This window comes from Apus apus, chromosome 5 (assembly GCF_020740795.1).
Source record: "Apus apus isolate bApuApu2 chromosome 5, bApuApu2.pri.cur, whole genome shotgun sequence".
Taxonomy (NCBI): domain Eukaryota; kingdom Metazoa; phylum Chordata; class Aves; order Apodiformes; family Apodidae; genus Apus; species Apus apus.
Genome location: NC_067286.1, coordinates 13,555,538 through 13,567,743, shown reverse-complemented (window position 1 = coordinate 13,567,743; position 12,206 = coordinate 13,555,538). Strand labels below are relative to the sequence as shown.

Genomic DNA, 12,206 nt, shown 5'->3' with positions numbered 1-12,206 from the left:
ACTGTAGGGAAGAGGACAAAGATGATGAGATAATAAGGAAACTGTCCTGCTCTCTTACATGGACAAAGAGTAGCAGGCAAGTAATACAGTCAAATTTTTAAAGTGCATCCAAATCTTGGCTCTCTTGCAGCAACAGACTGAGAGGATGAGTGGGGAAAGCCAACAATACTTACTTTTGCTGAATGTAATTATAAATGAATTGTTATATCCTAATAATACACTTAATAGTAAATAGGCAAAGAAATCGAGAATCATAATTTGTGCTTTGTTCACTGGAGAATCAGGAATGGTCCCCATTTTCATACAGAGTTCCACACAGCTTGTGAGGTAAATTGTGAAAGTTTTTTTATTTTTTTTTCTCTGAAGTATCAGTAGAAAGCAGTGCCATCAACAAACACAAGATACAAATACAAGATATAAAATTAGATGGACAAAAGGCCTAAACCTCTTAGAGGAATGAAATGGTGTATTCCCATGACTGTAAAGGCTAGATGTGGACCTTGTGAATGATAAATTTAAGCAGCTTTAACCTAATGAAATTTGGACTCTTTCTCCAAGAATCCCACCCTCCAAGAAAAGGAGAGAGGCAAATTCTGTTCCTATCTCCAATCCCAGTATAACAATCTGGTAACAGACAGGGTTTGTGAGGAACTTCCAGGCACTGTGCCTGTCACTATACATGATGATGTGCTCTTGTCTTTTACTGCTGATGTTCCTCCTCTGCCCATCACCATAGGGGGTATATAGGCAGCATGTTCATGCACAGAATGAGGGCATCCATGTATTTTTGCTCTACTGTTACTTGGTATGATGCAGTGAGAAGCTGTTACAGGGAACCACAGCAACAAGTCACGTCTAAAGGATGGGTGTTATTTTCCTGTGAATGAGGAAAAACAAACATATACATATACAAGTTAAATTACCTCCAAATACCTGCTACATTTCCTTAATTTTGTAACATCTTTCAGAGACCTTTGGGTTTATAAACAAAATGCATCTCATTGGATTTTATCTCAAATTGCAACACTGACATACATTTCATAATTATGTCAAGTCTCTGTCTTTTGTTGACTTCTCACCAAAGGGGTGGAAGGCTTGCTACCTTTCCACTGCGTCTGTGTGCATGTCTCAGCTGTACTGCCAGCAGATTTGTATATGCAGCAGGAAAAGTGAAGATCTCTTAATGCCACTTGCATTTGTTTCTTTTAAAATCATTTCATATCGCCAAGTATCAAATTTAACTTTATATAGCTTTAGCAAAACTGCTAGCATCAGAAGGGCAGAAATAAGGGGTACCTTGCAGGTCTGAGTGTTTCAGTGCTTACTGCCTCTACATATAACAAGCACAATCCTGTCACTCCCTTCCCCCTTTCCATCCTCCTTGTTGCTACCTTCTCTTGTTGCAAGTTCTTCCCTTTACAAAAAATAAACTCAGGTTTTTAGGAAAGATCATAAAAAAATGTTTACAGATGCTAAACACTGTGTGTTTGTTGTTAGCTAAATTCATGGCTTCAGATTCTCGAAAGTTATAGATACAATTACATGTTTTGAAATGTTATTTTTAGTTCTTTTATGGGCTGGATATGAGCACAGAAAATGCATCAAATATAAATGCACTAAACTCTGGCAATTCTGTATGTGCTAAATTGTTCATGCAGCTGTTATTTACATGTACAAATCTGAGTTTTGTGATGATCAAAAGCAATTCTACTGTGCCTGTGATATTATTTCTGCCTGCCAGGTAGTGCATCAGCATTTTTATCTAACTAAGAGAGAAATACCTTCACATGTAATTGCATGGGCACAAAGTTTTGGCTGAAAATAAAGGGTGTGAAAAAGCAGCTGATGTGGTATTTTTCCATAAAATAGACTCCTGTGATAAATAAATTGCAGAAAATGTAGAAATACTTTTTTTTAAGTGCTTTTTTTTTAATTTAAAAAACATTCAGGTATGTCCTTGACTTTATTAGGACTACCAACAACTATCATGTTAAGCACATGTCTAAAGTTTTGAAAGATCAAGGACTTTTACTAGCTTTAGCATTAAAATATGTTTATATTTCATATTGAAAATAATAAAACAATTTCCTAAAAGTGTACAGGATAATATACTTAATGGGGGTTGTGAAACAGAAAATTTACTTTATTTGAAAAAGAATCACATAATTGCACTTTTTGGCATGCCTGGTATACTTGCATTATTTTCATTTTGACACCACATTTTTCTTTCCAAAAGCAAGGTCTATTTTAAACCTTTCCCTATATTCTAGGGTGAACTGTATTTAAAAAGAATTAATCATCACGTGAATTCTTTGTGAAAGACTTTCTGTTTATACTCATCTAAACCTGTAGTAATTTTATTCCTTTCTCTTATTTTAACATTTCCTAGTTTTTATAAAGCAATTTCTGAGAAGTTTTTAATTCACTTCAGTATATTGACATGAATTTTTTCAGAAGTAGAAGCATTAACATGCTGTAAATTGTTAATTTTTTTTTTCCTTGGGCAAGAAGGAATCAGGTATGCATGCTGATTAACACACTCCAGTCATTAACATGTGATTATGTGGGCTGCATATTGAGCACCTGCCAAAAGATAAAATCCAGCACTTTACTACATCTGTGCAAGGACTTTTTGCATTTCTTTTGTACTTTGACAGCTCAAGAAAAAACAGACTTTGGTATCTTTGTTCAGCATAATAAAACTGTGTACATAAAATGTCTTCGTGGAGGAAGAAAAGATACTGCATATATTTATTTTAATCTTTGAGGCCATGAAAAATCCAGTGCCTGAGACTTACACAGCACCCAGTGTAATACGAATCTCCTAATGTACTGTATCACTGACATTCATATACAGTTTACAACATTCCTGCATGTTTATAAGGATTATCTCTTCTGGGATTCAGCCAATGTTACTGTAATTCACAACAGTTTTATGTGATACCTTTATGTCTCATAAATGTCTTGTTTTTATTTCAATCTTCCAAATGTTTCATCAGTGTTTACCTTAAAGAAATACAAGTACTCTGTGCAGCAGGCTGCTTTCCTGCACGCATTCCTCTGCAAATGCTAAAAGGGAAACATAAAGCATGTAATACATGTCACGTAACTATATACAGAGAAGGATTTCCATGTTCATTTGATATTGCTAAAACATAAATACAAATTTTAGTATTTTGATATTTACAATAGATCCGGTTATAATTTGGATGACTAAGACAACCCAATAGGAGGAAGTTGGATATATACAAAGTGGTCTGGAATATCCAAGCCACACAATCCTTGTTTTATTTGGCAGCTTCTGAGAAAAATACTTCTTTATTTACCCAAAAGGTAAACAGTGCTAATCAGCTGGGACTGATCACAATGCATATTCAGTTTCAGTTTAGATGAAAATATGTCTAAATACTCATTCTGTAAATGGTTGTCCATTAGTTTTTCCTTAATAAGAGCATTTAACCAAAATCCAGGGCATAAAGTCTCAATATTCTTGTGATTTACTACCAATACTAAACACGGGGAGTGAGGACATATGGTATTTGGATAATTAAGAAAATCCTTAGCATCTAAATATTACCACAGCACACATGAGTCTATGCATATCATTTGAGGGTGAGTTGATTGCCATATAGAAGTGATTGGTCGTTGCATTTAAGAATTTTGAAGTTACTTTTTCTTCTGGAATGGAGCAAAATGCGTGTCAGTATTTTTCGTGGATTTGCTCATTTGTAAAGAAAAGGGTTTAAATCACATAGTTGAAAAATTATAAAAATCTTCTTCTGAAATATCTCTACCCAAAAGTACCTGGATTAATTTGATTTCATGCAACAACTGAGTATGAAGAGATTACTGCAATTAAGTGGTCATATTTTACAACCAACGGGAAGTCCCTGCCTGTTCCTTCCAAAGATATACAGTCTTGCACTGGCCTATTCATAAGGCCATAGTCATACCATATATGTCTGATTATTACATAATCTAATTTTTAAACCTATGTTCTAAACTGAAGCTATCTTCCTCTTCCCCCCCCCCTGCCCCCCCTTAGTTTAACATGTTATTTCTTGGCTTTGAACTAGTGCTTACTGTTGTATTGTTTCTGCTTGAGGTTTTTAGTTGTGTATCAAAGACCAAACGCAAGCCTTTTATAGTCAGCCTATACTTTGGCAGTGAAATCTGTGTAAGTTTTATCAGAGTAAATGCTGAGTTAAAGACTTGAGGTTTTATTCCATTACTTACCATTTGCCCTCCCACTAGCATAATTTGCTGAGACTTTACAAATGATGTTCTCTCAATAGCTCATAGCAGTAATTCTCAAGGCTTGGATTGAGATAAATCTTTCTTAATAAAACTTTTGTTGTTTTTTTTAATCGGATGAGAATTGGAAATGATCACTTAGATTTTTAATTTATCTTAATTGTATTTAATTAAATTCCTCAAAATGGGAAACCTTATTTAATGTAATGATTGGAAATGATTTTGTAAACATTTGCTTTCATTATATGTTAACTCCAGATTAGTTCCAAGTGCCAGCATGCCTCTAGTACTTGGACTCAAAACCACTCTGGATATCCAACTTTCCTGGGGTGTTTACATGTGTCCCATTCAATGCAGAGACAGATAAATATCCCTTTATAACAGAAAAGCCTAATCCACATGGAAATAGGCAATGCAGCTAACGCATTTTATGTTAGTAGTATTCGCTTTCTACTTCTTGGCCATTCACTCTGTGATTGCAGTTGAACTCCTACAGAAACAGTTTTGTCTCTGACTATTGAGTAGGACTGCAGTCGTCAACTTTCAATCAAAGTTGACAGTAGTGATTCTTAAATTTCCAGCTAACACTGTGACCATGATTTTGTACAGCCCACAGTTTCAGTTCCCAAGTTCCTCTTTTCTCACCTTCAGAGTGCTTCTATCTTTGAGACAGAATTCTGTCATCCTTACATGAAACATAAATGCCACCATAAAGAAATTGCAGCATCTCTTTATTAAATCCACAGCCTCGTGCATTCCCCCCTTGTAAGGCTCCAGCCCAGTGAATCCAGCTCACCAGACTGTTTTTCTGTTCTTAACCCTTACGAGGATCCCAGACAGAGATCTGTCCCAAACCAGATATGTGCTTATGATTGTGGAGTTCCCAAACAGAGATGTACCTTCTCAGCCCCAAAACGCAGCCCCATATTTTGTACTTTGGCCATTCAGAGGAAGAAGCAAGAATATTGAATATTGTTGTAGCCTACAATCTTTCACCAATAGGACTGTTATTTTGTGTGTGTTTGCTCTATTTTGGAAGTGAAAGGGCTTCACAAAAGTTGACACAAGTAGGCTCATGGTTCAGTTTGCATGTATTGCTATAAACATTAGCTTCCTGATATGAAAAATACAGGTTTGACTCTCTGTACCTTTATTTACATCACTTACAGCAGTATCCTCATTTGTCCTGTTAAAACCAGTGGGACCACTGGTGGGAAAATTAACTACTTAAACTTTCAGAATGTAAATACACAAGAAAATACCTTTTTTACAACAATAAAGGAAATTATTATTAAATTCCTTTTCAACAGAAACTTCTGAGAAAGCATGAAGATTTTCCTTCCTTTGTGCAGAAGCTAAGCAGCTCAGTTTTTGAAGAATTTTACCATTTTACTTGTGAAATTTAGTGAATGTGCATGCTAAGAAAAATCATTTTCTCAGAGTAGGAGGCACACTGAAATATTTATACATGTTATCTTAATGTAACAGTTTTAAAGGAATTATTATGGAATGTCAAGAAAACACCATGTACTTAGTCACAAGGAGTCTCCCTCTTTATTTATACTAAGCCTTTGCTTGTAATTATTCAGAATTGTTTCTGCCCTTAGCAAAACTATACGTGGGCTGTTAGCAGCAACTCGAAAAGGAATGGTCAACAGGCCATTCATTGTTTACACCAGGCAGCCTGGAAGGCTGGTGGGATTAAGGAAGCTGTTGTTGGACCACATATATACAAAGAAAATTTGGGATTGGTTAAAGAAGTACGCTGTCTGTCTAACATGAAAAGGGCCAAGAATACACCTAGAAAAGCTTCTACCACATTGCACTGGAAATCTTAATGTTTTTTTCTTGGTGACATATGAGTAGAGCAACAGGTAGAGGTTTTAGGGGTCAGTAAAACTGATTTCATGCCTGGGCTACCTATCCCTGAGTGAGCCATGTGTAATATTTCAGTATTCATGCCTTACTAATTTCTGGTTTACTGTCTTTTGTGCATTTATTTATTTTTCTGCATTTTGTCCCCTCTGAAACCTACTTCTTAAATTTTAGTGGCTAAATATAGGTATTTATTACATAGGGATATTTTGTCAAAACATTTGAATGATCTGTAATAGAGGTTTGCCTGTGCTAGTTGCTGGCAAGGAAATATATACAGGAAAAATGCCCCTTATTTACCTTGATATTAAAGCCCAGGTTTTCAAAAATAGCCTCAGTTTTGTCCCTGCTGAATAGTAAGCAGCTAGAATAGTGGTCCAGACTAATTTTTGGTCTTCAGCTGCTATGCAGTAAGATTTTCTGTTTATTCATCTGTGCAAATAAATACCTTTACAACTAAAAACACTTTTATGTCTGATATGTAAGGTAACGAAGAAAGGTTAAGATGTAGAACCATTTCACATCTTGTTCCTTAGGTAGTCAGACTGGTGCCTAACTTTGAGCAATAAGCTGTCTTCAAATTTTATTTTTTGCCAATTATTAAGGGCTAGTTTGGAAATGCCACCATTGTGGTGGGCAAAATTTCCTGTGCAATATCCTTGTGTATTCTGGTACAGGCATAAATTGTCCTTCTACATTTATCCAGTATTAGTGTGTGAGTGGGAGGATAGTTGTGTAAGTCTAGCAAAGGTAGGGTGGTATCCTAAACAATCTGCATCAGATGTCACTGTATCAAACTGAGAAGGAACCTACTCTGTTATGTTATCTGTAATAAGCAATATCTTTGCCTAACACTTTCTCTTAGGACCAAATTCAAAATTTTGCTAACATACTTTTTTCTTGAAGTTCTGCTTTTCTAGGCACTCCATTCTTATTAGAAGTAAAATGTACTTCAGATGGGCATATATTTTTTATACTGACTCTTTATTAATATGTCAGTATTGTTCTATTTCTTGGCTGAAAATTGAATTAATCCTAATATAGTCAAGATTAAAATATTTCATGTGACTGGATTCCACCACTGTTGGATGAGGAAGCATGCTCTGTGTTAAGTCTTTTGTCCATAGACTAAATATTTGCCCTTTATCTAACACATTTTCCTTTTTCTCCCTTCTTACATGGAAATCACTTAAATCAGTAAGAATCACACACCTTGAAAAATGCACTGTTCAATAAGGCTGTGATGTGTTGAAGATATTATTTCAAGTTTAGACTTAAAATGCCATTTTACAGAAATACATTAATTTTAAACCTGAGAATTCAGGTATATGTTAGTTGCCTAGTGTATTATGTAGCTGTTAGATTATTTTGGACACCAGATTGTGTCCGAATACGTTAAGTGGACATTCATATCAATCATAGTCTCTTGCCTGTTTTATTGTTAAGTATAATCAGTTGTGCTGGGAAAAGTTGACTTATATGGAGAATTTTCATCAATGGTGATGGATTGTTCAGCTGGATTTTCCAAAATGAAAACATTTGAGTTGATCTTGGCTAGGCACTTCACTTGTCTTTATCTCTTCTTTTATGCTTTTGGAAAAAGCATGAAAAAAACCTTTAATAGTATCCTTTCTTTCCTCTCTTCAGGTCAAACTATCTTCTCAAAGATAGAATCTTTCTCATTACTGAATCCTCCCATATACAAAAGAACCAGGTTCTGCTTTCCTTTATTTTCTTAGTTTGTGATAAGAAGTGTGGTGGTCCTTTTCCACTCTGGACTTTAAATTTTCTACTGAGAGTAACTTATGCATTAAAGCAAGACCACCAAAAAACTTGTAGGTATGCTATACCTCTTCCCCCGGGGCAACACACATGATCCACTAATCTCTCTTGAGAGGATGCCTAGGCCACAGGGTTGTATTTTTCAGCTGTATTAGGCGGGTACCTGCATGCTGCTTGTGAATGTCTATGCAAATTAACTTGTGATAGGTAGGACTGCATGTGATGCATGTTATAATTGCATTTTTGGTCACACAGTGGGTGAGGTGCTGGGACATAAACATGACATGCGTTGGTCCACAAGAGATTATAAGGTCTGCTAAGGATATTAAAATCTTCATAGATTTCCTGCAACCTTTATTTGATTTTCAACACACCGAACACTGCAGTAACAACTTCCCTTCAAATACAGTTGAGTCACCTTTCTAGAAAAAACATAACAGAAATGTTTCCCTTGACCCATTGTTTTTGAACTGTCTAGTTTACCATGAATGTGAGGTCAATACAACCTATTCATATGGTTGCAATAAAAAATAAAGCTGCCAACAGTAGATAGATAGGAATAAAACTGTCAATTCTGATCGTATATATATATATATATACTATAAAACTCCTCTGAAGCCTTTTGAATGTTTCATTTTAGCTACATTTAATTTGTAGATTATTCTCAAATGTATCTAGAACTCTAGAATGCATGGGAATTGGTTTTGTTTCTTGTAGATAATTGTACATGCAGCCGATTTAGATTTTTCTACCTGAGTTCTGGTATTATTAGGGAAGGTATTTACAGTGAACTTGTCTACAGTTTTTCCATTTGTCCATTGAATTCCGTGATTGCCTTTCAGTTTGTGCAGTTGTCCTGCTGAATCCTCAGCCACTCTTTTTAACTGTTTGTGATTTCAGAAGAAGATGAGGCTTAGAAAGCCATCCTTGCTGGGTTTCTTAGGCTGCAAATTCAGATAATACATTGCAAATGCGTTAGCCATTTAGTGACCCCAGTACTACAGCTGTAGGTCTAAACAGAACAAAAAGTATTAAGAATACCTTTTATTCTTTAATTTTTGTTCTACATGTATTCTACATATTCTACCCAAGAATCTGACAATATAAAATACTCTATTAATTGGACAGATCCTCATTCTCACAAAGCCTGTCATTCTGCCTTCATTCTCTAAAGGTACATAATTTGCATGGAGTTTAAACTTGTCTCATTTTCATTATGGACCTTGCAGTCTTTTGGGCAAGAAAAAGAAATGTGGATGTGCTGCCTGTCGGAGGCAGGACTTGGATAGTCTTCTGTTAGCAGCCAATGAACTTTGTGCTAGACCATGAATGCATTTAGATGAGGGAGAAGGTGGTTATCAGGAGGAAGAACATTGTCGTTTCTACTTGTTCCACAGTTTAGCCTTTGCTTCTTGTTTCTGGCCTAAACAGTAGATTTAGTGTTCCTTGCTAAGAGCATAAAAATCTCTGCATTGAGCCTGATGGGTAAGTTTCATGTACTATAAGATGACATTGCTTTCTTGAGAACAAACTCCTTTAAAACCACAGAATCATTCTGGTTGGAAAAGACCTTTAAGATCATTGAGTCCCACCATTAAACTAGCTCTGTCGAGCCCAGTGCTAGACTGTATTCCTAAGCACCACATTTACACATCTTTTAAACACCTCCAGGGGTGGTGATTCAACCACCTTTCTGGGCAGTCTATTCCAGTCTTTAATAAATCTTTCAGTGACGAAGGTTCTTCTAATAGCCAACCTAAACCTCCCCTGGCACATCTAGAGACCTTTTCATCTTGTACTGTTGCTTGCTACTAGGGAGAGGAGGCCAACACTCATATTGCTACAACCTCCTTTCAGGTCGTTGTAGAGAATGATAAGATCTCTCCTGAGCTTTCTTTTCTTCAGGCTAAATAACCCCAGTTCCTTCAGCCCCTCCTCATAAGACCTGTGGTCTAGACCATTACCAGCTTCATCTTTGGACATGCTCCAGCATCTCAATGTCTTTCTTGTAGAGAGGAGCCAAAACCTGAACACAGTACTTGAGGTGCAGCCTCACCAGTGCTGAGTAGAGGGGGACAATCACTTCCCTAGTTCTGCTGGCTATTCCACTTCTGATGCAAGTCAGGATGACGCTGGCCTTCTTGGACACCTTGGCACAATGCTGGCTCATCAATATCTCCAGGTCATTTTCCACCAGGCAGCCTTCCTGTCACTCTTCTCCAAGACTCAACACTTAGTCTTGTTAAACTTCATACAGTTGGCCTTGCCCCATTGATCCAGCCTGTCCAGATCCCTCTGTAAAGCCATCAGGCAGATCAACACTCTCCCAAATTAGTGTAATCTGCAGGTTTACTGAGAGTGCACTTGATCCCCTCAAATTAATGAGTTGCTCTTACACTAGTCTTCAAAGGTGAAAATGCCATATTAAAAGTACTAATTTCTCATTGAAAAATGTATTATAGAAACTGAAATTTTAAATCTGAAAAATGTTAGAGAAGTTTTTTCATCTCTATTGTAACTTAGACCAAGTTTTAAGAAAAATGCAAAGTAGTTTTCAGAAACAATTGAAGATAAGAAAACCTCCCTTCTCTGACAGCAACTTGATAAATTCAGCTCTGTACCTGCTGCGTCTAAGCTATTGTTGTTCTTCATGATGTTTAATTCTTTAATGAATACAAATGAATTGAATGAAAAAATCTATAATGTTTGATAGATGCAAGAATGAAAGTAAAGTTTTTGGTCAATGTCACCTCACTTTCTGTCTGCTTTTACAAAACCTCTGTTACTCCTACCGTGTTGACAGGGTGCTGCTGCTGCTGCTGGGATGTGGTAGCATCTTCTACTTTCCTTTTTTAGTGAATAAATACATTTTCATCATCACTAGCAAATGCTGCCTCCTTCTCCAAAGGCAATAATAGTGCTGTGCTGATCATATACTGCTGTGTTTGATGACAATTTGTCACCACCACCTTCTATGCAGTCCACAGCCCTTAGTTACCACACTTGCTCATTGTTAGTGTTGCTCCCTCTGTTACACTGCACAGCTACTTCTTAATCCATTCAGGGCTGAAGCAGATTTATGTCTTGTGTTGTTACTGATGGTTAACATTTTCTCGTCTGGCTTTCTTCAGAGCTTGTGTCACCTGGGAGATTTCCAAACACAAATTTCTTCAGCACTCTATAGAGAGGCATTTTCAACTCATGGGATATTAGGAATATTATTGTTCATGGGAAACACTGTGCATTGGGAGAATGAGTTTTGATAGAACTATTAATCTCTTAATTCTTAAATATATTGGCACTATTATTACACTTTAATTTTAGAGAAAATCTGTTTTATGGCACTGAATATGCACACTGGCATTTCTAGGCATATAATCAACAAAATACAATTAATATTGTTTCCTCAAAATTTTTAGCACTCCTAGCCCTGTGTTATTAAGAATTAGAATAAAACAGTACTTTTGGAAAGAGACGTGTGAGAAATTCCCTTGGTTGAGTTTTTGAGGGCAAATTGAAGAATATGTGCTCTTTTTAGCTGAAAGAGTGAAAATGGAGATGTGTGAATGTTGCATCTATATTTGGGAGAATAAGGAGTCTGAGCCAGAGACAGTCATGATGGGCTTGACTGTTGGGTGATATAATGAAACTGAGGAGAACTGACATTACTTGTTGCTTTTGGGTTCCTTTTGTTTTTTTTAGCTTATTGCTCAAATGCTACGTGTTATCTATTGCCAAGGGATATGAACCATTTTTACTTCTCTTTCTGTGTCTTTGACTATATAACACCTTCTCCGATACATGTAATCTCAATATTTATGTATTAGCATGCATGACTTGTTCTGCCATAAACTTATTTCCTTGCTCCTTCTTGTCTGTGTTAGCCTAGAAAGTAACATTTCCTTTTGTATATTAGAAGCATCATAGCCATAATTCTTTAAGAAAAGGGATTTATTTAAAAAGCAGTGAATGACCATGATTAGAAACATTGCATAAGCTTTGTTTAGCTGCGAAGTAGATTACTTGCTACTCAGTCATTATTAGCCTAACTATTTTTCTGATTTTAAAGTTACATTGTTTTTCATTAGCTGAGGTTCTGTTCAGGAGTAATTTGTCTTTGCCTGTATTTTCTCTCTCAGTGCTACATGTATTGCCCTTACTTAAGGAACTAAATAAAACTGTAGAACCTTAACACACTAATTGAAAAAAGTGTTGAAGTGACTTGTTTCTGACAAGTTAAGTCCTTGATGGGGGGTATCTCAGGCATGAAGTAAGTTTGTTAAAAGCATGAAGAG

At 36.2% G+C, this 12,206-nt stretch overlaps 1 protein-coding gene across 12 annotated transcripts in view; it reads left to right on the top strand.

The window, feature by feature from the left end:
- The window catches only part of SOX6 (SRY-box transcription factor 6), a 370,949-nt gene that overhangs the window by 140,362 nt on the left and 218,381 nt on the right, over positions 1 to 12,206 (top strand). The window lies entirely within an intron of this gene.